This window comes from Desmodus rotundus, chromosome 4 (assembly GCF_022682495.2).
Source record: "Desmodus rotundus isolate HL8 chromosome 4, HLdesRot8A.1, whole genome shotgun sequence".
In the NCBI taxonomy this organism is placed as follows: Eukaryota; Metazoa; Chordata; class Mammalia; order Chiroptera; family Phyllostomidae; genus Desmodus; species Desmodus rotundus.
This window is the reverse complement of record NC_071390.1, coordinates 4,644,426-4,671,836: the sequence shown is the minus strand read 5'-3', so window position 1 is coordinate 4,671,836 and position 27,411 is coordinate 4,644,426. Positions and strand designations below refer to the sequence as shown.

Here is a 27,411-nt window from a genome sequence, read left to right as displayed (position 1 = left end):
TCACCCCACCCCAGCCCTGTATGAGGACAGGGGCAGAAAGCCTTGCACCAACATTTGAAGGGAGCCAGCCAGGGCAAACAAGGACTGGCAGGCTGCTGGCCTTGACTCTGGAGAGAGGCGGCTGTGCCTGTCCCAGCTGTGGGGTTCCAGGCAGAGGCAAGCCGGAGAGGGAGGGTCTCCCACTTGGGGTGGGGTATGTGGGAGTCTCCAGAGGGGAACCCAAGTGCCCCCTGAGGATGGGGCTCTGCCACCCAGCTGGTCTGTGGAGGGCATCTGCTGCTGCAGGTCTGGGGGGCTCTGACCCTCACTTCCTGCTGCTCTAGCATCCCGAAGTCCTGGCGTTGACCCACTGCTGCAGTCTGATTGGGACAAAGCTGTCCCCAGGGTCAATGATGAGGACTCTCGCGTACGGTTACTCTATCAAAGGTCGGAGTGCGGGTCTGGCCACAGAAAGGCGGGTGACTTCCTTGTAATTAATGGCTAATTTCTCAGCCATGAGGCTGAGAAAGCACCCCCAAAGATTTATGGCAATAATTATGTGATTGTTTACAAGAGCTAGGCAAAAGCACCATTTCTGATCACATCAATAATTAATGCCATGTCCCCACACCTGGGGCGACCGTCCTGGGTTAGCAGGACGAAGGTTGGCCAACAGCAGGCTGGGCCACCACCAGGAAGACCTGGGTGTGTAAAGGTACAATGGATGTATTTTTTAAATTCTGGGCCTGCTTTTGCTGGACTTTCTGGAAGGCAACCACGCAAAGGGGAGCAGGGTAGGGGTGGGGTGTCTTCCCCGTGGCCAAGTTGAGGGTAATGGACAAAGGGCAGGACCCCTGGACTCAAGCCACACCAGGAGGCTGGCCCTGAGCTCTGATCGGGGTATGGCATGGCTTGGGCCCCTCCAACTCCGCAGTGACGCCAGAACCCCGCGTCAGGCGCCTCATCAGAGGGGTGAGAGAATTAATTAGTTAATATTTGCGAAGTGCCGTAGAGATGAAAAATGACAGCATTATCGTCTGAGGCAAGATGGATTTCACACCCTCCTCCTACAATTCCCCCAGTGAGGCGCAATCATTCTTTCTGCTTTCCTTTGAATTTTAATTTGTATAATTAGATGGCTTCCTGAAAAATTGATAAGCAGAATCTCGATTATGCAATCAAAGGAAAGATCAAGCATCAGCTTACATAAATTATCTGTGTCCTATTATGTAAAAAAAAAAAAAAATTAAAAAAAGAAACCAACTTTTGTGTCTGGCTTTTTGGAGCGGGGGCGGGGGAATGCTGTTAATGGCTGGCCCTTCTGCGGGTCCCCCGAGATACGGGTGGGCCACACCAACAGCAAGTCTGGGCTTGCATGGCCGACAGGCTGGTCTGGCCTGGACCTGATGGCTTCAATTGCCCCCCACAGTATTTCTTCTGAAGCAAGAATGCTTGAAATGTGACATTTCTGCCTTCTAAAGGAGTACGCTATTTGCAAGGACTAATGAACAGAACCACCCTCCAGATGGGAGGGACAGGCTGCCCTCGGAGCTCAGCTGTGAGCAGGGGTCTCCGGCTGGTGCCCACAACACGAACACCAGCATCCGCCTCCCACACTGGCCCTGCTACAAAAGCCGACCTCTGCTGTTATCTTCTGGTGGTCTGAACCCACAAGTCACACACTTCTCCACAGCTGCATCTGTCACAGCAGCAGCACCTTGCAGCCCGTCCCTGTTGGACAACAAAGAAAAGAACCAGAGGGAGGATGGGAGGGGCCCGTGTGGTACTCTCCCACTTTGGCTGAAGCTGGAAAACTTCCCGCCATGCAGGCGTGGTTTTGCAGGTGGTGACAGAGTTCTAGAACCTACTAGCGGAACGACTGGCTAGGCAGGCCCCGTATTTGTAGAAGGACCATGTAACCCACATACCCACCTCACAATCACACAAGGACACGCATGTGGAGGGGGAAGCATGTGCTGACCCACTATGTGCCACCTGGGTGTGGGGGTTACTGAGTTGAAGGCAAGCAAGACCTACAAGAATCGAATCACCAAACAACCTCTCTTCTTACCGGCCTGGGAATCACCCCCCACCCCTGGGCAGGCCCCATCCTGTTCCTTAGCTCAGAAGGGCTGGTATGGAAGTCTCAACTGCCCAACCTGCCCTTGGGTCTGGTATTTTCATGGGGCTCCTGTACGTACAAAGTGAAAACTGTGTTTTTCTCCAGTCAATCTGTCTTATGTCAATTTAATTATTAGACCAGCCAAAGAACCCAGAAGGAAGGAAGGAAATTTTTTTCCTGCCCAACAGATGAAAACATTTGGTGCAAAAGAGCAGGCCCCGGAGACTGCCCACGCCTTCCTTTGGAGAGACAGACACCCCTCTGCTCCCTCTGCCCCACCCCCGCTCTGAGGTACTAGCAAGACCCTGAACTACATGCTGAGGCTTCAACCAGCCCGGTCAGCCTGCCGCTGGAGTCTGGGAGCACAACTGTTTGTCTCTCCCCAGGGGATGCCCAGCAGCCCAGCCTCACGGTGGCAAGGCCCCACCCTGGTCACATGCCCTCCAGCTGCTCTCTGGGTGCTCCCTGGGCCCCACCCTCAGGCCTCCCGGGGTAGATGCTGTCTGGTTGTCCCAGACAGAAGTGAGCAGACAGCTCAAGGTCAGCATGGATCCACCAGCCTCTCCCAACACACAGAGGCCAGGTGCGCTGCAGAGTTCAGGTGCCCTCAGACTCTAAAAAGCCAGGACAGCTGTTATACCGAATTATGTGGCCTGGACCAGCCGTGGGCTTTTCTGCACCGGCACCTATGGACAGGTACCAACCGGGTTAATACACAGAAGTCAAAAAAGACCCTCACCGACCCAGGCCAGGTCGAAGTCTGCCATCAAGCAGGTTACAAAAGGGATTCAGGTTTCAGAGCTCTTTACAATTGGGGGTCAGGTGAGGAATTGTGGGCCTGTGGTCTTCTTCTTTGCATCTAAGCCCCACCAAATACACCCTCTAGGGCTACGAAGGAGACCAGGAAATGAATTATGAAGACCCTGTCATCTGCATAGAGGTCCTGATGTCAAGGAAAAGAGAAGCAAGTCTTTAAGCGGGGGAGGCCCAGTGCTGGCGGGGTGTCCAGGGAGGTCAAAGGCCGCCACGGGAGAGGGGGCAGTGTAGGAAGGGCACTTTGGCTGAGTCTCCTTGGCCAGCGACAGCGAGTGAATCCTGCTCGTTTAGGGTCCTTAGCGGGCAAACCCACAGTTCCAGGAACGTCACCTGCTGAAAGCCACACTCCAAAGCAGGGGACCCAAGCGGATGCAAGCAAGCCAGGATAGCCCTGACAGGCCCTCAGCTGAGTCTGAACAGATACTCAGTGTTGGCCCTCCAGTGCCCTAGACCAGGAGAAGCTCCTGGCTCCTGCCTCAAGAATTTTCACACATTTTTAAAGCAACTGACATGCAAATATGCTTTAAAAATAAATATCGTTGCTTTACTAATGACCAGAGTCACAAGCTCCCCTTTCCCGCCCCAGTGTTCTGACACCTTCTTCCCCTTCCACACGACAGCAGCTGAGGAGTCGGGGTGAACGGGATGAAGGGGTCAGCACCCTCAAGTTCTAGGCAGGCAGAAGCAGTTTCCACCCTGACCCTGAACCCCCCCCACATTGATCGTTACATGTTGAGAACAAGAAATCTTTGTAGAATGTTGATGTCCGGAACGTCGGGCAGTTCTCATAAAGGGCCCGCAAAAAGACCTCCACCATGGTGAGGTCAATCCAGGGCCCCAGCGGCCACCTGACGGCGTGTCTGCAGCCTGGACACAAGTATGCAGCCACCTGCGTGCGCTGTGGCCCGGGGCGGCCCTGGGGACGACCCAGGCAGGGCCACCAGCAGCCAGCATCCTAGACGGCACTGCTGAGCTCGTGCACAGCTTTAAAACGTGTTGTCTGAGGAACACAGCGTGTGGGGTGGGGGCTGAAAAAGACTGAACGTTTTCAGGGCAACTTTGGATTACTGGGCTTGTTCTGACATACATGAGTTGCCCTTGTATCGAAATGTCCAATAAAGACAATTACAGGAGCTCATTGTTACGAAACAAATAGCAATGATGAGATCTCACATGTTTAGAAACCTTACAGTTAGATGTGGAAGACTCTGCCCCCTGATTTCTTGCTACGCTCAGCTGTCTTCTTGAGGCACCCACCTGCCTCGGTGGCAGGACTGCTTTGCTGCCCTTGTCAGGTCCCGGCCCGTCTGTCTGCAGACGCCATGAGATCCAGAACCCACACGCAAGGGCACGCCCACTGCAGACTCGAGCCCTCAGAGCCTGTTCGGGGCCCACCTTCAGCTCCAGCCCTTCCCCAGGAGCAGGCCCACCCAGAGGAGGCTTGGCAGTGGGGCCCTGCAGCCGGCAGAGGGCGCCACAGGCCCTGCATGGCCTCCTGCAGGCACCTGCATGCCCGTGCCTGGGCTCGCCTAGCTCGTTTCCATGCCAACTTGGGCTCTCTGAGACCCTGGAGCACGAGACCAGACACCCCAGAAGGACAGGTCTGGGATGGTATCAGGAGGGGACACTGCCTGTCCTCCCAATCTCAGGATGCAGAAGGGTGGACGCCTCCAACCCCCCTTGGAGAAAACACGCGGAGGCTTTAGGAGCTTGAACAGCCAGGCAGGGGCGGGGGGAGGAGAAGAGGACCCAGGCACCCCGCCTGCTCTGTGTGTCTTCTGGGCCACAGCTGAGGTTTCACAGATGAACAGGCTGAAGGCCAGGCTGGGGGGGTCCCTGTTGCAGGAGGGGCCAGAGGCCACCCTGAAGGACGATTTTCTATCACACCCCTGCATCTTGTTTAAAGACACACCCCCAAGGGGTGAGCCATGGGGTTGAAAAAAGGAAAACGCTTAGCAGAGATCTTACACAGGAGGGACCAGGCAAAGGACACCGGGGTTGCCACGACAGACCGCCGTTTCCGGGCCACTACTGCACAATCCTCCTTGACCCCGGGCATGTGGTGTGGAACTGGGACGACCTCAGGACTTGGGGCCTTTCCAGGGGACTCCACTGGGACAGGGAGGGGAGAAAAAGCGGCTTTTCACAACCGTACCAGGGGCTGATTCTGGCCGCAGCTGCCGCCCAGGGGGAGGCTTTCTTTCCGGACCCCTTCCCTGGGACCTTGTACCTTTGAGGCTGGGGCCCATCACCTGCCAGCCAGACCACAGCAGAGGGACACGCCAGCTGCTCCGGGTCACCACATTCTAAGAAGGGACCAAGGATGCAGTGCACCAGCCCCTCCCTCCCCACGCCTGCAGGGCACCCACCAGTTCAGTCTGCAGAAGGAAAGGAGGGCTGGTTTAGTCCATGGGGGCTGAAGTAGGGGACACATGTCTTCCACAGGACCAGCGCCCTCTCTTACTACCATTCAAAGCCAGGGTTGCTATAGCAACAGATGCCACAAAGCATGTTTCTCTCAGCCTGAACCTGGCAGGGGATGCCTTTGGAAGGACTGGCACGCACGTGGCGATCTGGAGTGCCCCCCGCCCGACTCTGCCTCCTGGCACAGCCTCTCTGCTCTTCTGGCTTTGACATCACCAGCTTCTCCCCACCGTCTTCCTAACCACACAGGTGGGTCTCACTTTGACCTCTTAGAGGAGGGTTCTCTGTTCACAGCCCACTTCAAGGTGGACAACCAGTGAGGCATGCGGGCCACCTGGTGGCCAGGGAGAGGCTGAGAGAGGCCAGCAGGCATGGCGCAGGCCTGGAGGCGCTGGGAGAGGGCCTTCAGCCTGTCTCGCGGAGATAAAGCCATCGGATGGAATGATGGAAGCTGGGGCTCTTCATCTGCTTTTAGAAAGCAAGTGTCTGGAAAAGAGCCCACTCCAAATCCACCCACCTCCGTGAGGCAGTAGGGACCCAGCCTCCCAAGTCAGTCGAGGACCAACCAGACTCCGGAGCAGCTGTGTTCAGAACGTGCAGCCCAGCCTGATGGGGCCAGGTGAGCCCACTCACCCTCAGCTCAGTGCTTTGCCCCCTGCACTGCAGGGGCCAGCACTTCAGGGCCCTGAAATGCAGCGTTCCACGTGCCTGGGGGCGGCCAGGCCCGTGTTTCGTTCAAGGTGTTGCCTGCACACAGGTGGTACACACACCGGAAAGGCAGCCCAGATCTGGGAACAGCCAGTACCAAGTTCACCCTGTTTTCCCGCAAACTTTTATGGAAATGTGAGGCAGGAAGGGGTCAGATCCCCACCCTCCAGGAAGCCTGACTGAGGCGCAGCTCCGCCCAAGCCTTACCTGAGTCATAAAAAGGAGCACCTTCATGTAAACACAGGAAGTGCCCCGCCCCAGGACCCCGCTGCAGGGTCAGCTCTCCACTGCAGCTGTGCAATGGGAGGGCAAGAGTGGGGTGGGGTGGGGGGACACGTGAACTGTGAGGAGTCCACCGAAGATCTTCAGAGCCACACGCCCACCGAAGATCTTCAGAGCCACAACCTGCCCTCTGTTTGCGCGGGGCAGACTCTCTCCTTGCTGTGGAAGCCAGAAAAAGAACCACTACACCATGGCCCCCAGGGAACCGCCCTCCGGATGCATTCCCAGTGAGTGCAAACTCTGCTTCTAACAGACAGACAGATGCGGGTGATGGGTGTCAGGGCTGGCATCCTCTCTCCCTCGCTCCCAGAAGACCTAGCAGCCAGGCCGTGCGCTGCTGTGTGGAGAGGTCCACGTGGCAAGCAACTGATGGTGGCCTCCTGGCAGTGGCCGCTGAGGAACTGAGTCCTGCCAGCAACCCGGCAAGTGGCCCTGGAGAAGACCCTGCCCCAGCCGAGTCTTCAAAGGAGCCGGCCACCCTGGCTGACAGCCTTAGCCCCCCAGCCAGGCGCCCAGCCAAGCAGTGCTGGACTCTAGACCCAAGGAAACCCGGAGCTGGGGTTTTGCTGTTTTCAGGCTCCACGTTTTGAGGTTCTTTGTCACAAAATAAGAGAACCAATACTAGGGTTCCCTTGCTGCCTGTAGAGCATTCCTGTGAAAACTTTCATAAACAAAGAAGCAACTGTTAATTTTCCAGCACTCCCAGACCCAAAGATAACCCGCAGAAGCACACCAAATGGCACGTACAACCCCAACCACATGAACTTACAATAAGAAGCAACGCCATCCTCGTTGCTCAGGGTGCACTGGTGCCATGGCGGCTCACAAAAGCAAACCCTATTTTCACTTTTTACCTTTTTTGGTAAAGGCAAAAATGCCCTTCGTATTTCTTTCATTAGTGAAAGCAGGTGTGAATAGGTCTTCCGTGAGCACCAAGTACGTGGCGTCACGCGGACGTCTGACCAGAGAGCCGTCTGCACAGCCCTCTTCCCGACCTACCAGGTGGACTGTGGTCGACGAGGCGGCGGTCAGTTGGGCAGATGGGAACAAGGCCACGTTTGCGCCGCAGTGCACCAAGTTTATGTGACTAGGGGTAGAGGGTGCTAACAAAAGCCTCCCAAGTGGTGCGGTCCCCCCAGCTCTGTCAACTCCGGGAAACTCTAGCGCCTGGACACCAGCAACCCCGCGGGCTGGGGGACGGAAGGTCCGCTGGGATTTCACTTTCTGCAGACACTTCGCATGCATTCCAGGGCCGGGCTCGGCTCGCACAACTAAACCAAGGCACCTGGGGCCTTCACGCAGACTCACACGTGCCCATAATCCGGGGACGTGAAAGGGATCTACGAGAGACGGGGCCCCACGCTGAAAATGCAGCCCCTAGGCCCCCCTTGGCCTGGCAACTCACTGGGTAGACAGCCCTCTTGCTCTTATTCTCAGAAGTGGCCCTTGAACCGCACCACTGCTGCAGCCGAGCTCTGAATCAGGGAAGAAAGGAGGCAGGCGACCCAGAAGGCAGTCTGCTCAGAGGCCCAGAGTATAAACACAGCCCTTTCCCGTGACGCGGAATGGCAGACAGGAGCTCCAAGTGCAGCTGTGGTCCGTGCACGCAGAGCTACACACGCTCCTGTGGCCCTTGATGGTTTGTTGGAATCATGCAATTTCTGGAACATTCTGAGATTTGAGACGTTCCCAAATCCGACCACTGCCCGCATAGACTGGGAACCTGAGACTCAAGGACCCGAGGTCAGTGCTGGCCCGTGTTTCCGCTCATCCCCAGGAGCCCTATGCCACCCCCAGCAGCCCCACAGAGGGGTCACTTCACTGCATTCCTGGTGCCTGAGTCCCCATTACCCTTTTCCATGGAATCTACAGCTTCCCTCTGATCCTAGGGCACAGGGCAGCTCCTGGCTGTGGGTTCCCCCGGCTCTGGGGGCAAAGACAGGAGATAGGGTGCTCTTATTCTCAGAGGGGAGCTCAGGAAGGGTTAAACGGATTTTTAAAAACAAAAGTTATGAAAATGGCCCCAACACAACTTGATGAGGTCAGCAACTAGAGAGGCCTAATGACACTTGTAAGAAAAACCATCTGTCGGTGTCAAGAGGTCGGCAGGAAGGGAGTGGGACTTACGCTCTGATTGGCCAGATCAATGCTCCTAGAAAGAGCTGCACAAGGCTTAACTTGGCTGGAGGAACAACAAAAACCCCCTTTCGACTGTCCTCCGAGCAGCCCCCGCTGCCCTCACACGAGAAGCCGCGCTCTGAGCTACGAAGTCCATCCAGGACCCTGGCTGGCCACTAGCTCTTTGTTCCCCCACCGATCAGCCTGCTGTCTGTCTGGGTCACAAACCCTCCAATTTTGCTTTTTGGTTGGAAAACAACTTGGGTCACTTGAATAGCAAATGTTTCAATAAATCCATCATCACAAAAACCAAGAGAAGAGGTTTCTTTGGAAAAACAGGAAGTCCTGGTACATAATATGCATGGCTTAAAAATAGGGCCAAGTTCGTCTGCTGATGAAATCCCAGCCTCCAGAGTCTGTCGGGCTGATTTGTTCAAGACCCAACTTACCTTCTAATCCTCCTCCAGGATGCACCCCATTCCCTGGGGCTACTAGCCGGCTGCCCCCTGCCCACAGCCCCCAGCACACCAGCTGCAGGCATCAGGCAGGTGCTTTCCACGACCTGGGGGCCGTTTCAGCTTCTCCCAGAGCACCTGGAGGCCGCCTCCTGGCAGGAGTGCCGTCTATTGGGACAAAACTCGTGGGCTGCTACCTGAATTTCACCCTGGGCCAGCAGCACAGCAGCCGGGAACACACAGTTTTCGTTCTTCCCAAAGGCACCCACTGTCAAGGACACGGGTGCAAGAAAACTCCGCCCAGACGTTGCAGGCTTGGGCAGAGCCAGCACTGGACACACAGCGCCGTGTCCCTAAGAGGCCTCCGTGTGCCAAGGCCACTCCTTTCCCACCGACACGGCGCTCTCCTCACCAGCCACCCAGCACCAGGCGGAGTGTGCACTGTAATCACAGCCCTGTCAAAACACACAACCACACTGGCATGCAGGGAGACTGGAGGGCCGAGTTGGCCAAATTCTTGGGGACAGCGCCACCACCAAAGCCTATGCCCCACAGCTGGGGGTCCTGTATGGCCCGCAGAAGGTTTTTCTGCCCCCGGGGAAGGCAGAAGGTTCCGGCACACCAGAGTCTGGTAGACTGCATTAAGTGCCCTACGCAGTTGCCGACCCAAAAAGGAACGTAAAACAAAGCCCAGGTTTAAGTAGAAAACGCTGGTTGTTCCAGGGTTCTGGTGGGTGCTGTCGGTTTACGGAAGAGAAAAATCAGCTGCTGCTACGTGCAGAGTAGGAGGCATGCAGTTTCATTTGGAAAATAAAAATGAAACTCCAGGTCCATGGACAACCATGGTGAGAAATGGAGGAAACACGGAGTCCATCATTTCGAAAAGCAACGTGGTTTAGAGGAGACTTCGCTTAGCCCCAGACCTGCCACCATGAACCTGCCCTGATTCACAGCTGCCCTGCAAAAGGCCCCAGCCTTTACCCGCTTCCTGTCCCAGCTGGATGGCTGCCCACGGGCTGTGCCCCACAGAGCCAGAGCCCAAGCCCAAGGGCGCAGTGTGGAATCAACCCCCGTGAGTGGCCACGAGAGACTTCCAGGGGCTGGAGGAGGCCGTGCTGTCCAGCCGGGGTCTGGGTCCCTGGGAGCCCGAGAGCCAGGAGCAGGGTGTGTTGGGTGTGGAGGCCTGGCTTTGCTGCTCTTCTGGGGAAGCCACTTAGGGCAAGACGGGGCTCAGGGTCAGCCGGGACGGAGGCCGCTGCCCCTGTGACCATGCTCCCTGCCTCCACCGTGGGTCCTTCCTTACCCGGGACAGAGGCCGGGGCCTCTTCCAGTAGCTGCAGAGCACACCGGCTGAGAACCACTGGCCCACGCCATTCTTGGGAAGAGCGAACACTATGGAGAGCTAGAACACACGGGCCAGCTGCGGTGGAGGCACGCGCATTGCACGCAGACATTTACCTCCAGGTGCGCGTGCTGTTCTTACCCTTCACGACAGTGCCGGGGGAATCCACGGAGGAAACCACGGGGGCCGCAGCCGCCCCAGCTGCTCAGCCTCGCACCTTCGCCCCGCAGCGCACACCGCCTGCTACTGCGTCTCTGGGAGATGCCCCAAGTCATTCAAAATTATTTGAGTTCAACTCCTTCTTTTAAAAACAAAAGGTCTCGAGTGGCTTTTAAATGGAAATGCGGTTTTCTCAGCTCGCCAGGATGGGCTGTGGGGCCCACACACCTGCCCCATTGGTACTGAGCAAGCGACCACCTGAAATGGCTGTGGAAGGAAGTGCTGATGCTCAGGCTTGGAGAGGAAAGTTCTGGAGCCCGGACCTCTGCCCGCTATGTGGGGGGCAGGCAGAGAGCATTCTGCCAGGGCAGAACCATGACCAAGGGGGGCCAGAGCCGAGAAGAGATTTCAGATGATACAGAAGTTTCTCCCGTCTAGGAAAGGCTGCTCCGCCAGAGACACTCCCCACCCCCCACCCCATCGTGGAGGACAAGGCGTCCAGTCCAGGACTGGGGCCCATGGTCAGAGATCCCATCAACCAAGGGCACAGGGGTGGGGAGGGAATACAGCCTCATGCCTGTAAATGTTTTTTGCCTGGTTCTGGGATCTTCTAGCCTGCCCAGGCTACCCCACAGCCTGCCCCTGTTAGACCCAGCTTCCCTGTGGCCCTTGCAATCCCGAACCCTCACGGGGCTCCTGCAGAGCCAAACAGCCCTGGTATGTACCGTTTCTGTTTTCACTCAAAACACCCTTCCTGGGACCATCCCAGGAAGCTGAGCATGCTTCTTTCAACCCAGGCCTTGGTATTGTCTAGGGATGTTTCCAGGACGAAGCAGATTGCTAAAGCAAACATCTTATTTTCGTCTGCTAGGCCAGCCAAGCTCTCTGTAAAAGCGCTTCCTGCTAGGACTTCCAGTGGAGCTGCCCCCTCTGGTGGAGCCGTTGGCACCCACACTCTGTTCAGGGAAAAAGCTAGGGACGCAGGGGTGTGGAGCACCCACACATTCCTTGGGGGCGGTTTCTGCTTCAAGAGCAGTCCCGGGAAGGAACAAGGGGGGCTCCCTCTCCTCCCTGCCTCCCGGCTCCAAGGCACAGGCTGTGAAACCAAATACCAATTCTCTTCAGCTTTGCCAGACTGGACGCCCCCGTCCTCGTTAGGGCAGCCTGGGGGGCTCAGCCACCAGGTGACAGGGGACCCAGGAGCGCGGGAGCCGGTCTATAAAAGCAGAGCCAGGAGAAAGACGATGCTGGCACACCTGGTGAGGTCACCAGCCCACATGGCCACTACGACCCTCAGCAGTATCACGGGGGGCCGGCAGCTGTAGCAATGATGACACTCCCAAGAGGAAGAGCCCAGAGCCCTGCCCGAAGAACATGCGTGTACTAGCCCGTCCTTCCCAACAGTCTTAGGACGCAGCGATGTCATGAGTGTCATTTAAAACGACAAACCTGGGGCATAAAATGACTGGGGCGGGGGGAAGGAGGTGCAGTGGGTAGAAGAGCTGGACCCCGACCAGGCAGTGCGCCCCCCGCCCCGCCCCACCCCTGCCACTCGAGGGACCAGAGGACTGCCCACGTGAACACGCAGCAGAGCCTGCTGAGGAGGGGGTGGGCCGGGGCAGCCGGGGCCTGGCGTCCACACCCCTCAGCTCTGATAACCAGAAGAAAGGGGAGCCCCACAGGAGTGGCTCCTCAAGATCACAAACAGTTAACTTTTCTTCAGACGTGACACAGGAATGTACACTGACCAGCCTGGTGTGACATGGGGTGGGGCTGGGTGGTGGGTCCCTATGCAGGGACCCGCCACCAGGGGCTTGCTGCTCAGAACGACTGGCGGGCACGTGGGTGTCCAGTATACAGCCTTCTCGGATTTTTTGTATGTATGTCTTCTGTAGTTTTGTTGTTGTTGTGTTAAATTAAAGCTCTCTCTGTAAAACGGGGACAGTGCCACCCACCTTGCAGAGCTGTGGGGATCGCGGATGGCAGACTCTCGCACACAGTGAAGCCCGGCAAAGGCAGCCCCTGCTGCTACTGAGAGTGTTACCGGAAATCAGCGACGCGGACACCTGCACTGCCCTGTGCCCCAAGGGGACAGACACCTGTGGGGTTCCAGAGGGCAGACCAGGCCCCCGACAGAAGGCATCCTGGCCTGAAGGAGGTCTCTGGCCAGGATGCTGAGTACACCACACTGTTTCCGCCTGGACTCACCTCCACAGTGGACTGAGCCGCCAACGCCGGCTGAACCAAGACAGCCCTGATGAGGCGCAGACATATGCTCACAGCCCAGCTCTGGCCACGTAAGGAACCCACGAGAGATGACAAGGGCACAGCATGACAACACCCAACACGTCCACTCACACTGCAGGCTGCCCACAGAACCCTTCCAGGCTGCGGCCACACGGCTCCGCTCCTCTCCACAGGCGCAAAACCGGGGCGACACTCCAGGCCCTCGGCTCCCCACCAGTAGTAGACATTAAATGCCACGTAAAGGTCCGGATTCTTACCAAATTAAGCTCTAGGATTTATCAAATCAGGGATGGCGCAAACTCAATAGTGGTTTAACTGTGTCACCTGAGTTGCTGCTGTTTTTTAGCAGTGACAGCTTTCCTGGGAGCCAGAGTTCTGCAGAGTTCTACAAGCCAGGGGGCGCCCTTGAGGGCAGGCATGGAGTGGGGACCCACCCTCCCAGGCCGAAGCACCACCCCACCAGACACCCTGAAACCTTGGCACCCTAACCTTCAGAGCCCACTGCCATTGAATTATCCAACTCCACTTTCCTGTAGGAACACAGTTATCCAAAATGCATTAAAAAAATAAACCACTGCCGATTGCGTGTTCATTTTCCTCCAGGCCAGTGAGTTTATGAATAGCTTCCACGGTGCGGCAGACAATTGGATGGAGAGCGAGTGTGAAAGCCAAACAACACAGATGGAAGGAAACGCCATGCTTTTCAAGGGCAGAAGCCACTCGGTTCTGGCTGGAGGCACTGGCCAGAGAGTCGGGGTGGCCACGCCCCTCCAGGGGCTGGTCTGTTTCTCATTGGAACTGGGCCGGGCATAAACAGGCCAGCCCCCAACAGGGTTCATTGTCAGTGGACAAGCGCCCCTTCAAAGCCCCCAAACTCAGGCCTCTCGAGGACAAACCACTTTGGGGCCATGCTTGGGGGAAGAGCATTCTGAGAGAGAATATAGAGAAGGGTCACTAACCCTTCTTCAGAGGGTCATAGCTCTAAATCCCAAGGGACAAGCACCCCCACTTAAAATCAGTAAGTTCAGTTCCGTTACAAAACATCAGCATCACAATCCGCGCGCGAGTTTGCTTTGCTTTCTGTTTATATTCGCGGTGGATGCTCTGAGTCCATTTTCGTACCTTGTTCTTCAGCAGAACTTGAAACGACAACCAGAGGTTACAGTATCCAGCCTGCTGATTTTCCACTTCTGGCCCCTCCCAGCCGAGGTTTGTGGTCCAGGTCACAGGAAGAGGAGAAGAATGAAACCTTTCTGGTTTGGTCACTGAGCTCAAAGCAGGTTTTGTTCTCTTCCTTCTTGGTCACGTGGTGCATCGTTGGGGTTTTCGCCTCCCAAGTCTCCCTTCCCCATGGGTTTTGGGCTACTGCTCACTCTAATGGTCGGTCACCTTGGACGCCCGCCCACAGGTAACGCGATGGTTCCACGTGGGTTGTGACGTGCTCTGGAAGCACGAAAGTGGCTCTGACGTGGTGATAAAAGGTTTGTCCCCAGAAGTCACACAGAAATGCAGCCACTGCTCCAGGCTGGGAGCTGGGTCCCCCAGACATGGAGGGTGGGCTGGGAGGCTGCCTTAGAGCACAGCCCGCACCTCACCCACCCCAGTCCCGGGAGGAAGGTGGGTCTCACAAATGAAGTTCCCGTGGAAAGCCACCCTCCCTGCCGTGAGCCCGGGCCGGAAATGTCCTTGGACCCTGGGACCTGGTCCTTCTGGAAGACCCAGCCGTCATCAGAACCCAGTGGAAGTCCTGCTCGAGCCCACACCCAGCAAGGGCCGGCGGGCGCGCTGACTCGCTGTGCTGCACGGCCAGGACTCAAGGTGGCCTCCCCACCCGGGATCCAGCCAACGGTCGATCAGAAATGAAACCCGTAAGAACGCTGGGTCGTCGCCGACGTGCACGATGCAGCCAGGCCTGCCACGGCTGCACCTGCCTGAACCTGCGCAGCCTCTTCGGGCCACTGCTCCCCACACAACCCAGAGTGAGAACTGCTCTAGGGGGGGTCCCAACGGCTCTAGGGGGGACTGAAGGTCCGCGGGAAGGCGTGCGTAGCTCATGTGCAGACACTGCCCGCTGACGGAGGGGCTTGAGCTCCTGCAGAGCCCCGTCTCTGGGGGTCCCGGGACCAATGCCTGCGGATGCTGGCCGTCTGCTGCATGCACTTCTCTGAGGGCACAGTCACGCTTTCTAACAGTTAAAAACAATCTGAGAGAGTCAATTGTTTAATTCAACTCCTGCCTGGATTCAGGACCCTCAGGAAATATGCAAAGGGAACCATGGCATCGAGGCCACTGGTCTCCCCGTGTCTCCCTGAGGCCCCCAGGCCGGGAAGCAGGGAGGAGGCGAGGGTCGGGTCAGATACGACAGGATAGGGAAATATGAACTCCACCCCTGTGCAACCTGCTCTTGGGTGCTTTGTGTTGGTGGGTCTCGCAGCTGGAAGCAAAGCAGGGGCCCTGGTAGTGGTGGTATGGGAGGAGCCCGCCGCAGTGGCCTGTCGCCAGCTTGGTGGAAAGGAAACCCTACCAGGCCTTGAGACTCTGACTTTCACTTACCCTCCCTGTGAAGAAGCTGAAGTCCACTTCCTCTTCCAGGTCTGTGGTCCAGCCTGGCTTGCCATATGAGGCTTTCAAAAATTAAGGGTCACCATCTGCTCGACCATGAGCTGCCTGGTTGGTCCAGGCCCCAAGGGCGTTGGCAGAAAGGGGTCAGAACCGTGAGCTCTCCGCCGTAGCCTGCACTAACAAGGTGACCACTAGGCACCACTGGCTGCTGCCCTACCAAGCAATGCATCAGACCCCAAGCCCGACAGGGCAGGAGAGCAGGCTGCCTCGGCCCGCACAGCCGGCCATCCCGGGACCAGCGATGGTGCGCAGTGCCTTGCGCTGGGGTGCTCTCTGCCTTCTCAATGGCAAGGTGCACGCAGGGTGCTGCATTCTGCTGGGTGGTCACCCAAGGTGAGGAAGGCGGCTCCCTGCCCTGGGGGGTGGCTTCATGGGGAGGCAGCAAGGGAAGGACACTAGGAAGGGCCGTGAGGTTGCTCTGCACAGGGACTTGCAGGAGGCAACCTCTGCGTGGCACCTGTCTGTCCCCGACGCGAGGACTCTGGGCCTGAACACAAGGAGGACAGAATGCTGATGTTAAGTTTCAGTTCTAGCTCTGCCACTTGCTGCGAGGGACAGTCCAAGCTGCATGACTGTCCCTGGAGCCCTCCACACCTTGGCTCCTTAACCACAAAAGGAAGCTCCCCTCCAGGACATAGAAAACATAAATGAGAAACAGTCTCGCATGTGGTGGCCGTCAGGCGACCACTGCCTGCCTGTGAGCAGTGTCACTGCCGAAAAGCAGTGACTTGCCTCCACCTCCCCGGACAGTCTTTTCCAGCTCCCACGGAGACCTGACCAAGGCCATTAAGTTCCTGCAGCCCCCCAGACTGAGGTCTGGGAGGTCCGAGGGCCCGAGGACGCCTGCTCCTCCCCCCACGCCCACCAGCTGCGTGCAACCGAGCTTTGCTCTCACACGTCCTTCATTTTACAAAGTGCTCCGACTTTGGCTCCCACAAACCCACGTCCCAGCCCAATCGTGGGAAAACCACCAGCAAACCACAGCAGAGGGGCCTTCGGCAAAGCACAGCGCCAGGCGCCTCAGCTGCCAAGGTCACTGACAAGAAGTGGAGTCTGCAAACCAGCCACAGCCATGACGGGCCTCAGCGTTGGTTCATGAACTTCCCCAAACACACCACACTACTGCGAGACGTCAGTAATGGGGATTGGTGCGGGGTACGTGGGGCTCCACACTATCTTCCCAGCTTTTCTGTACGCTCACAAGTGCTCTAAAACACAACCCTACTGAGTGGGGAAAATGGCTTCAGCAGGTGCCACTTCTCCAACTTCTTCCCAGCCCCCCTCAGCCTGCGTTGCAGCTACCTGAGTATGGTGCCTGTGTCCAAACGGGGTGTCTCTGGCAACGGTTTGCCTTCTCTGCCCTGGCACCTGGGCCCCATCCCTGAAGCCACCAAGTTCAGGGTCAGCCCCAACAAGCCACTGAGCTGCAGGCCCGTGAGTGTCCGACAGGTGCCCGGGCACCCCTTTCCCCCAAGCGCCGCTCGTTTTCTTGTTCGCTTTTGCTAACCAGTGTCTGCAGGCTGCTGCCTTCTGTCCCAGGGAGGTACGAATGTCTAGATTCGAAGCTCATTCCCTTTACAGTCTTCTCCCATCCGCTCAACAAACGCACTGAGTCCGGTGCCTGCCGGCGCCAACAGACAGACCTGGGGCATGGTGAGGGATGGGAACCCCGCTGCAGAGACCGTCCTCCCACTGCTGCCTACTCGGGACCTGCCACACCAGCAACACTGCGGACACCTGCACCACCAGGTGTGCCCCACCTTGGCAGGCATGCCCAAAAAGAAGCCAGAAGGTCAATCTGCCCACACGGCGGCCAGCCCCCTGACCTAGTCCCATAGTTCCAGGGCCCCAGGGACGCTTCCTGGCAGAGCCCAGCTCCTGGTCCGATGACCTTCCTGGTGTGAAGAGGACATGCCTGTCCTGCCCACAAATGTCCACTGAGCCCCTGCCGAGCTCAGGACACGCACCGGAGTGACTGACCCTGAATTCAGGAGTGGGAAATTTCATCTGCACTAACAGAACTCAACCGTGTACAGAGGGAGGGAGCAACAGACACCAACGGAGAAAGTTAATTTGCACGTATAAAACCTCACCCTCTTTCAAAACAGTAAGCAGTAGAAGTCTAGGATGTGAGGAAAATGTTACTTACATTTTGGAAACTGAGGTGCACTGGTCGATGAAAATGAGAACAACTCCCAAGAGAGGCCACAGGTTTCAGTGGAACACGGGGCACGGTGAGAAGCAGGCGCCAGAGGGCCAGGAAGTCACCTCTAGAAGGCGCTGCAGCCGCCCGGAGGAGGGCAGCTCCCAAGGAGTCAGCGCTTGGGTGTCTGGCTGCTGGCGGGCGGTAGATGGGACTATGCTGGCTCATCCGCAGCCCTGCATGGGCTTCCTGAGCCCCTGCACTGGGCCTGCGGGTGCGGGAGGCGTCCACTGTATTCCCAACTCCTTCGTGACTCCGGGCTACTCTGCCTGCCCTGCCCCCCATCTCCCCATCAGCAAACGAGACAGGCCCGTCTCCCCCTGCATGAGTCCCGGGCTCTCCTCTACACACCCTGGCACGCTTCCCCTTGGGGACTCAGTTCCTCTTGGATCCTCCAGCTTCTGATCAGGAAGATAAGCTTCGAGGATGATGCAAAGTGATGCCCAGGAAGGGCCCGGGCACAGCAGGGGCCCACCCTCCCCCCAATAGACTCCCTCACGGCCTGCCCTGTCCAGCCTGACCACCCACGACCAAGGCCCCTCGGTCCCCTGCTTTGTCCCTGAGTGACACGCCCCATCAGCTCCCAACAGTCAGGGCTCTTCTGCTGACACTCCTGGCACCACAGAGCAGCTGCACTCAAGTCCTGTAGGGTTTCAAATCCCGGAATCAGAACAAGGGCCAGTCTGACCTGCACAACACCTGGCAACAGGGGCCTCGTCCAGCTCAGTTCCCACCCGGACAGCTCTGAGCTCCTAAGCTGAGGCCGGGACAGGGCCGCCTCGGCCTCACCCTATCCTCAGGGAATGGTGACTTCTGCTGGGGACACCTACTTCCTTCCAATGGAGGATCTCACAGGGGGAATTTTGCTGTCTACCCGGGTCCCCTAAGCTCAACAGAAACCAAAGACGTGGAATGGCCCCTCTCCTGCGTCGCATACTCACCCACACAGCCCTGAAGAAACGAAGGGACACAGAGAGACAAAAAGTCGCCCTCTCCAGCCAGCTAAGGACGTCAGTGATGACACGCATCGTGCTCGTGGACAACGTCCACTGAGGGAATGACGGGTGTGGGGCACACAGGACTCTTTGGAGTAGCTTCTCCATTTTTCTATGAATCTGAAACAGTTCTAAAACCTACTGAAAGATTTAAATCGAAGAGAAAATGTTACCCACTCCCCCGACACAGCGCCGCTGTCAAGACCAAATCCCCTATTGACCTGCTCCCCCACCCCCCGTCCCAGGCAGATGTGCTTGGGGCTACAGCCAGAGTCCTTTGGCATCCAGATGCTCTATGGACTGTGCAGGCGGCAGGGGCCAGGCTGCGGGGTGGGGGTGGGGGTGGGAAGGGGCATTGCAGGGGCGGGGTTTGGGGGGACTCCCTAAAGCCGACAGCTTGCTAGAGGCTGACAGTGCTCCACACTAGCTGACAGGGGCGGGCCAGGCACTCGGGGAGTGAGTGGAGAAACTGAGAAATGAGCGCAGCGCAGCACGGGCAGAGGAAGTGGTAAAGCCGGCTAACAAATCAGTCATTTGTGCAGTGAGCTTGAGCCCGCGTGGAACAGGAAATTAATCCAACATGCCGAGCGCGCGCATTCTTGGAAAGAGGCGGGGCGAGCCCACCCCCAGAGCCAAGACAGACCAGAAAGATGGCAGTAAAAACTTGCAAGACTCATTAAAACAGAGCTGGTGGGGATGACACGGACCAAGGAGCCAGAGCACGGACGGGCAGCAGGCGGATACAGCGATGCAGGGAATCCCAGAGAGTGACACCCTGAGCAGACCAGACGACAAAGCTCCAAAACCAGAGCCAAGCGTCCGGTAGCCTCTCAGTACTTTTCCTTTCCGGAACAAAACGGCGAGTGCGAATCAACTCCTCAATACCCAGAAACGGACCCCAGCCGTGTCCGAGCCAGAATAGTCGGCTGTGCACAGATAGGGAAGGCAGAACACGGAGTGGAGGACAAGAGGCCAGGGCAGGCGCCTCCGCTCTGCGCTCCCGGGGTGGCCGGCCCATCGCCAACGCATCCCAGGACCCACCACAGCCGCCGGGCAGAGCGTGCCTTTCTCCAGCCAGACACCAAGCCCCAGGTCGGAACCCGTGCACGGCCCCCACCTGTCCTGCCAGACAAGGCTCCCGGGAGGAGGGCAGGAAACAGAGTAGCAGATGCCAGTTCCTGGGCCTCCCCACAAACTTCCACCACCAGCGGCAGACTGGAGCTACTGACGCCCCCCAGGGGCTGGCTGGAAGTCTCTGGAGGGACAGGCCTCAGAGACTGGGCCTACTCCCCCCTCTACGGGTGCTTCAGGACTCATGACATCACACGCGAGGCCCCAGACCAATAAGAAAGTGGCTGATCACAGCGGCAGGGACCACTGTTCAGGCCGTTCCTGAAGTGGCTGGGTGCAGTAAGGAGGGGTCCCATAGGACGGCGAGCAGCTTCGCCAGGAACAGCGTCAGAATGTGCGCAGGCGTGGCATGTGGCCGGGCCTGCCAGTCCTCGCACTCGGACTCTGCCGGACAAACCATCTGAGGGTGTCCCCCACCCCTCGCTGCAACCGCAGGGCCCGCCGGTCCCGTTCCTGCAGTGCTCTCTCTCAACCCCAGGTTGGTGGGGCCCACATAAGAGAAGCTCAAAAGGACTGGATTTCTCCAATGGCTTCCAGGTCCTTCTCAAGTTGGCTTTTCACATAAACAGCACTGGGGGCCTCTACCCAGTAGGGTCATTACACAAGTGGGGGTGGTGGGAACTGCCCCAGGCCAAGAACCTGCTGGGTGACCTCAGCTCCAGCCCCTGTCTCTGGGACTAGGACAGTAAGAGGTCATCAGGCCGCTGGATCTGCAGGTTCTCCGGTGGCCCTCTTCGCAGCCAGACAGACATTACCCTCCCACTGAGCGGGGGAGCCCAGTCCTTTCAGATAGAACCCTTCAAGTCAAGGTCCTCAGGCTCTGAGGACCTCTCGGCATCATCCCTGCGGGGCGCCAACAGCCACCTTGGCATGGGCCTGGCGGAGACGCAGGGCCAGAGGGCCCTGACTGAAGATGGGGGACTGTGTCCTGATTATCACTGACTGATCTCTGTCCTTGAAAAGCAATACATTAAAAACCCACAGGTGTGATTTTGGTGTCGACAGTCTGGTGATACTTCTACTCTGAGGAACTTCTTGGTAAGACAATGAATGACCTTTCCTTCCAGCAAAATTTTCTGTTAACACAAGTTCAACACCGTCCACGGGACCGAGAGCACTGGGTACGAAACCCTGCCTGGGCCTTAAGTTAGGGAAAAAGATGCCCCCCTCCCGCCCCCGCCTGTTCCAGGGCACGAAGCACCAGCAGGGCCAGGCTGTGCCACCCCCGCCCCTGTGGGGACAGTGGGGCCAGATGTCCGGGACGTGGCCTGGGGGACAGGTCGCCCCTGGGAGAGCCCCATATCCTCCCCCTGGGGGAACTGGGGTGTGGCCAGCCTCCCACTCCTGTCCCGGGGCTCACAGACCCTTGATGGGAAGGACATCTAGCTGACAGCTTAAACCCACAAAGCTCACAAGGTCAGGAGCGTGTCTGCCCCTGACAGCTACATTTCAGGCTTCTCACCTGGAAAACAGAGGGCAGCCCAGTGGCTCCCAGAAGCCTCCTTCCCGCCCCCATGCTGTGGCTCTCTAAGTAAGGCCTGCGCTGCCACCTCATGTCTGTGAGGTGGAGCATGGCGAGAAGAGCTGAAGACCCGCCTAAAGTACTGTTCTTTGTATTCGCCGATTTCTTGGGGCAACAGTCTGTGTGATTCGGGCCCCAATCAGGAGGTTTAGGCTGCAAGAGCTGTAAACCAAAGTAAGGGACACTCTTACTTTGGAACTCAAGGCGACAAGGGACCCCACACCACCAGCGACAGGGATGGCTTGGGGTCTCACAAGCTATGACCAGCAAGCGTGCCCCACAGACCATGGTGAGTGGCACTAACACAGGTGGCCAGGGACCTGTTAGCCGTTGGTCCGTTCCCTTCCTCTGCCCTGGCCCTTTCTAAATATAAGTACCTCTTACCCGCCCTGCCCCCCTGCCGGCAGGCCCTCTTCATCAGTCACAGGGTCACCACGGCAGAGACGTCCAACTGGGTGAGATGTCAGAGCCCACGATGGGTGCCGCCCAAACCACAGAGGCCGCTCGTGCTGGGGGCGGGCCTACAAACGGCAGTATCCTTGCACAATGGAGTATTACATGGCAGTGAAAAACGAACCCCTGTTCACACCAAACACAGCCAAGCCTCACAGACACCAGAGCACAAAGTGTACGTGTCCACTGAGGTCAACAACTAGCAGTCTGAGGTCTGTCCAGTAACACCTTTGGGAGAGGGACAGGCGGCTGCAGGACCCCAGAGAGGCTGGCAGGCCACTACCACCTGCCCTAGGCGGGGGTGTGATCACACAGGCACAGTCACCTCGAAAAATCACTGAGCTGCACGCGTGAGGTTTAGGCACGGTTCTGTTTGTATATTGTTTTTATTAAAATTTACAGAGATGTAAAAGCAGTACGAATCTCACCCCTCATTTGGAGTCTCCTTTCCCCACCCCAAACTCCAGATGCCCATAACCCTGCCCCAGCCTCAGGCATGGCAGCCACCTCTGGGCCATGTCCCAGCTCCGCAGCCACGCTGTGTCCACTCAGGTGGGCCAGGGTGCCATAGTGGCCTGAGAGGATGGTCCAGGCAGGACTCTAAGGTTTGAGCTCCCTTGCCATGTGCCCGGTTGGCTTGTACACTGCTAGTGACTTACCCTGGAGGGGAGCCCACCACTCTTCTTGGCCCGGGAACCTCCGCCCTGCCCAGGCTCCCTGTCAGCAGTGCGCTCCTTGCCCGGGAACTGCCCTGCACCCCTTTCTTCACCCACCCACACTGCTCCCAGCAGCCCCAACTCCTCACCAAAACTTGCGAGTGCGCGCGCGCGCGCGCGCGCGCGCACACACACACACACGGGACTGGAGCGGCAGAACAACGCCCAAATGCACAGACTCACCGTCCCGGCCTCCTGCCCACAGCCGGACACGGAGGACACGCTGGGCACAAATGAGCCTCACGAACCAGATGCCCTGCTGTGAGATGGCCAAGGGACAGGGACCTGGGGCTAGGGCAGGGGCTTTGCATATTACGCCCATGCTGGCCGTCCTCCGACTTCCAGACCCCTTCCCAGGAGAATTTGAATGCCCAGGAAGGTGTCCTCCTTCCCAGGCCCTCTCTACATCTTCCCCCTTGAACTCGGCATTTCTGCTGAGACTCATCTGTCTTGCTACTTCCTGCCACCCCATTAATTACAAGTGACCCTGCAGTGATGTCATCCCAACTGCCACTTCCTGTCACGCAGGAACGGGCCAGGCCCACGCCGCCTCTGATCCAGCTGCAGGAGAAAACCCCGCTCCTGCCCTCCAAGGAAGCTTGTTTACAGAGGCACTCGCCCCCAAGTTTGTAAGTTAAATAAAACCAAAATGCGCGTTGGGCACTGCCACCGTCAAAATGTAGCTACTGTGAGGGGAAAACAAGCCTCCGACTGTGTCGAGCTGGAGGTCTGTCTGCGCACAGATCACCCCATTTTCAAGACCTGCGAGAGGAGAGGTGGGGCACGAGGACGCTCATGGTTCCCAGCGTGTGACAGCTGAGAGGGGGAGTCCTTGGTTTCTGGCATCTGGAGGGGTATAGGGGCCCCCGTGGGTGACACGGGCACTTGTGGCAAAGGGCACGCTTCCCTTGTATGTGTTTTCAGAGTGACAGGTCAGGAGTGGAGACAGGAAGGAAAGAACCGCCCTGCCCTGGGCTCCAAGCTCCCTGGGCACAGAGAACCGCCCTCCGCCCCCTTCGCCAGGCCCAGGGGCCAACACCAATGGGCAGTTTCCATGTTCTGGAGGGATCAGGTGACAAAACCGTATCCAATGGCACACTGTGGAAAGTTCTGTGCCTGGGATTTTCAACCAAAAGGCCTGAGACAAACAAATGGGAGCCTCCCTGGAAAAACGAGGATCCCGGTGAGCGGCAGAAATCACCCAGGAAAAAGCAGGGGTGATGTGGCCGGAGCCCAACCCAATCACCCTCTAGTCCTGCCATCACTTTGAGCCCCGTGTTCAACGCAGGCCACTCGACAGCTTGGAGTCCAGACGGAATCTCTTCCATTATCTCAACACTTGGTACCAATACTATCTTGGCTTTCGGCTTAAAGGAGCGAGCCTGCATCCAGACTAGGTGATAACCCTGATGCACTGCTGGGAGGAGGGGTGGCCACCCGATGCCACACCCGCCCCAGCACCTGTGAGGAAACTTGCTCTGCCTTCCTCGTCACAGTCCCCAAAGAACCAGAGAGGGACCTTTCTGGTGGGAGGCCCCAGGCCAGGCCGCTCTGATCAACCATCCAGGCGACCTGGGACTTGTTTCCTAGGGCGAAGGCAGGCCCAGATGCTGCCCCGAGAAGGCAATGTTTTGTCCCTCACCTGTCGGAAGCAGAGCCTTACTATCAATGACTATGCCAATGATTTGTGGCTCGACCCTCTGCGGTCACAAGGAGACTCCTGCCATCAGACGAGATGTTTTGTGGCTGCCCGAGGGTTTTCTACTTCCGTGGGTGCTTTAAGCCCAAGCGCCTTGGCCAGGCCCTGGCAAGTTCCACCCAGGTGGACTCTGAGAACCCAGGGATGTGCTGGGAGACACGGGGACCTGGGCAGGCCAGGCTGCAGGGCGAGGGAGGAGGGCTACTGGAAGCCCGGTGGGCAGTAGTTCCCATGTCAGGGGCTGAACCACGAGTGTCTCTTTAGTGGCCGGGCCTCTCCCCGACAGCTTAACTTGTTCCCACTGGCTAAGATGCTCTCTCTTGAATCTTGGCTGGAACATCCCTTCTAGGCCAACGGAAAAACTGTGGAGAAAAGGCATCCAAAGTCCCTGCCCAGGATGGGCTGAGTTTCCCCGCCTTCTGCCTGGAGGCAGAAAGCAGCACGAGGCGTTCCTGGCGTTGGGGCCACCTGGTCCCCGGGAGGTGGCACGGCCTGCCATGGCTGCAGTAGGCTGGCAGCTGTCACCCCAGGCGAGCGCGGAAGGGGGAGTGCTGCCAAACATTCCCAAGTGATTGACTCATCTGCCCACCGGACTTCCCTCCAGATTCGGGGTGCAGCCGTTTGGTCCCGCGGACACCATGCCCTCGGGTCCTCCTTCCTCAGACTGGGACAAACGAGCAGTGGGCTGGTCTCAGGACAGCAAGAATGAACAAACAATGGCGAAAGGTCACTTTCAAACAGCCAGTTATATGTAGAAAGTGAAGTCAAGCCCTGGCTCCAAATAAAGGGTGGACCTCACCGGCCTGAGGTTAATTACTACTCAGTCCCCTGCAACTTCCCAAAGGGAACTCGGTGCCTGCTCCCAGAGGGGCGCTCACTCCCCGCGACGAGACGACCGAAATCGCTAGAATGGTCACTGATTTGAATAGAATCGGTCCCAAAATTAGGACAAGTGCCTATGCCAGCGGGGAGTTCATTTCCAAGGCCTGTTCCCAGAGGAGCGGGGGGGCCGGGTCAGGGACCGAAAGCCTACCCCCCCCTCCCGGGGGGAGATCCACTCAGGGTGGAAGTACTGACACTCTCCCTTTCGATTCTGAGTGTTTGAGGCAGAATTTAGAAGTTCCAGAAACTGTGCTAAGTGGTTCCGATTCGGCACCCGAGCGTGTGACTGATCTTGTCAAATAAAATGCTCTTCCAAACTCGCTCCGCCGTACATTTATGCGTTTCATATCGCAGCTCCCTGCGAAGCGCACAAACCACTTTACCAGAGAGTACATTTAACTACCACAAAGGCATTTTATACTCCGCCTAACTTCTCTAAGGGGCTCGTAGTTTTTGGAGCAGATAAATCAGGCTTCTACATAATTTTACTTTAGGGAACAGCAGTCAGAACTTCCAAAGAGAAATCACCCTCCCACTCTCCTTGGCCTAGGGGGGAAACGAACATGTCCACGCTGTCAACCAAGACGCCCCCTCGCTCACCGGCCTCCTTTTCCTCACCAGGGACAGGGAAGCCAGCAGTGCCCTGGGCCAGGGCAGCTGACGGTGCGAGGCGGCCTCTGGGCACCGCTCCCCAACCACTGTCCATGAACAGACTGCTGTGGACGGAGACCACCCCTGACGGCTTCCGGGTGGACACCTGTGCCACCCTGACCGTCTTTAGAAACTGGATCTCCTGGGGATCTTTTCTGGAAAGGACTCCACACTCCGACCCAGAAAGGTCTCCAGATGCACTCCAGTAAAAAAAAAGGGGGGCAGAGAAGGAAGTCAAGCCCGCAGCAGCTGAAGTCATAAATTATTTACTGAGCTGAGGGAACTTTAGCCAGGGGCCATATGGAAGGGCCAGACATGGGCCCCAAAGGTCAAATGGGGGGCTCTGGGGCAGCAGCCTCTGCCTTCGTGATGCAGGGGCCGCCCGGCTATGTTCAGAGCACAGGCCACCCACCAAACAGGAGGCGTCAGCCCCTTCCTCCCCTCCCCCGACAAATGGTACATCAGAAAGACACACACGGAATCACAGACAGGGTGGCGACGCAGCCAGGAAGTAAAGAAATGCTCCGGGAAAGATGGAGAAATTAAAAGACGAGGTTAAGTAGCCAGTATGCAGAGGCGCCTGCTGGCCAAATCTTAAGTCATTTGGGCACCAACATGAAAAATGACAGGAACAGGACGTAACCCATGAAATGACACGAGGACCCAGGACTCACTGTACACGCACACACGCATCCTGGGTTCCCACGATATGTAAGAGAAACGGGGACCTTCTCGTTCATAGGAGAAAGCAAGTGAAAAAAAAAGTAAGTACAAAAAACGACGGACCCAAAGAATGACCAGCAGCACCCTTCCACTGTCTCCACGTGTTTACCTCCCTGCAGCAAACCCAGTGATCGCCAAGGGAAAGAAACAGATTTACAGACGCCAAGGCCCCCGGACGATTCGAGGCACCCTCACCAGCGAAGGATGGCCAGACCGATGCCCTGTGCCTTCCAAATGGACGCAGAGAACACGCTGGGGCTTTAGTGTTTCGGCCAACAGCGCGCACCTTGAACCGAATCAGGAGAACACCCGAGACAGAGGCAAACGGAGGGTCAGCCTACCGAAGGAGCAGTCTGTCCTCAGAAACATCAACGACAGGGGACAGAGGCAGGTGAGGAAGTGCTCTGGGTTACAGACGACTACGGAGCCAAGGCAACGGCATTTCCTGTGCCCTGAAAGATGTTATGGGGACAGCTGGCAAAGTCTACAGAAGGTCTAAAGGCTAGGTGACAGTCCCAATGTCATTCCTGATTTTGATGCTTTTGCTGTAAGAAAATGTGCTGATACTGAGGAAAAACTAAGTGCTTTTCTTGTAAATACTTCTGTGTTACATACTTGCAAATAATTCTCAGAGGGTTCAGGAAAAAAACACATTGTTTCTGTGTGTGTGTGAGAAAGAGAGAGAGAGAGAGAGAGAGAGAGAGAGAGAACAGCCAAGCAAAGGTGGCAACTTATCATTTGGGGGAGGTCCCGGTGACGGCGACAAGAAACCCCTCACCCTACCTCACAGCTTCTCCACGGGCCTGAAATCATAGCAAGAAGTTAGTGTGGACGGATGGATCTTTTTGCCACAGGACGTGAATTATTGTATGTCAGGGGTTTTCAGTGGGAAGACCGGTGGGGTCAGAGCGAGCAAGGACCCTGTCCTGCGTGGACCGCGGTTTGGGTGAAGAGCTACACCAGAGGTAAGGAGGGGCTCCCTACCTGCTGCATCCAGTCTGGGCTCGGTGGCCTCAGAGGACGGGGGGCCTGGCTTCCTTTCATCTGTGTGGGGGTGCTGCTCTGAGGAGTTGGCTCCTGAGTACCTATCCTTGACCAGCCTGCAACACACCTGGACCCCAGTGCAATGCAGCCCCCCAGGTGAGGTGGTGTGTGAGGCCTG

The 27,411-nt window shown here is 57.4% G+C and overlaps 1 protein-coding gene across 1 annotated transcript in view; it reads right to left on the bottom strand.

The window, feature by feature from the left end:
- CTBP2 (C-terminal binding protein 2) overlaps window positions 1–27,411 on the bottom strand; it is a 134,387-nt gene that overhangs the window by 36,439 nt on the left and 70,537 nt on the right. The gene's annotated exons all lie outside the window — the stretch shown is intronic.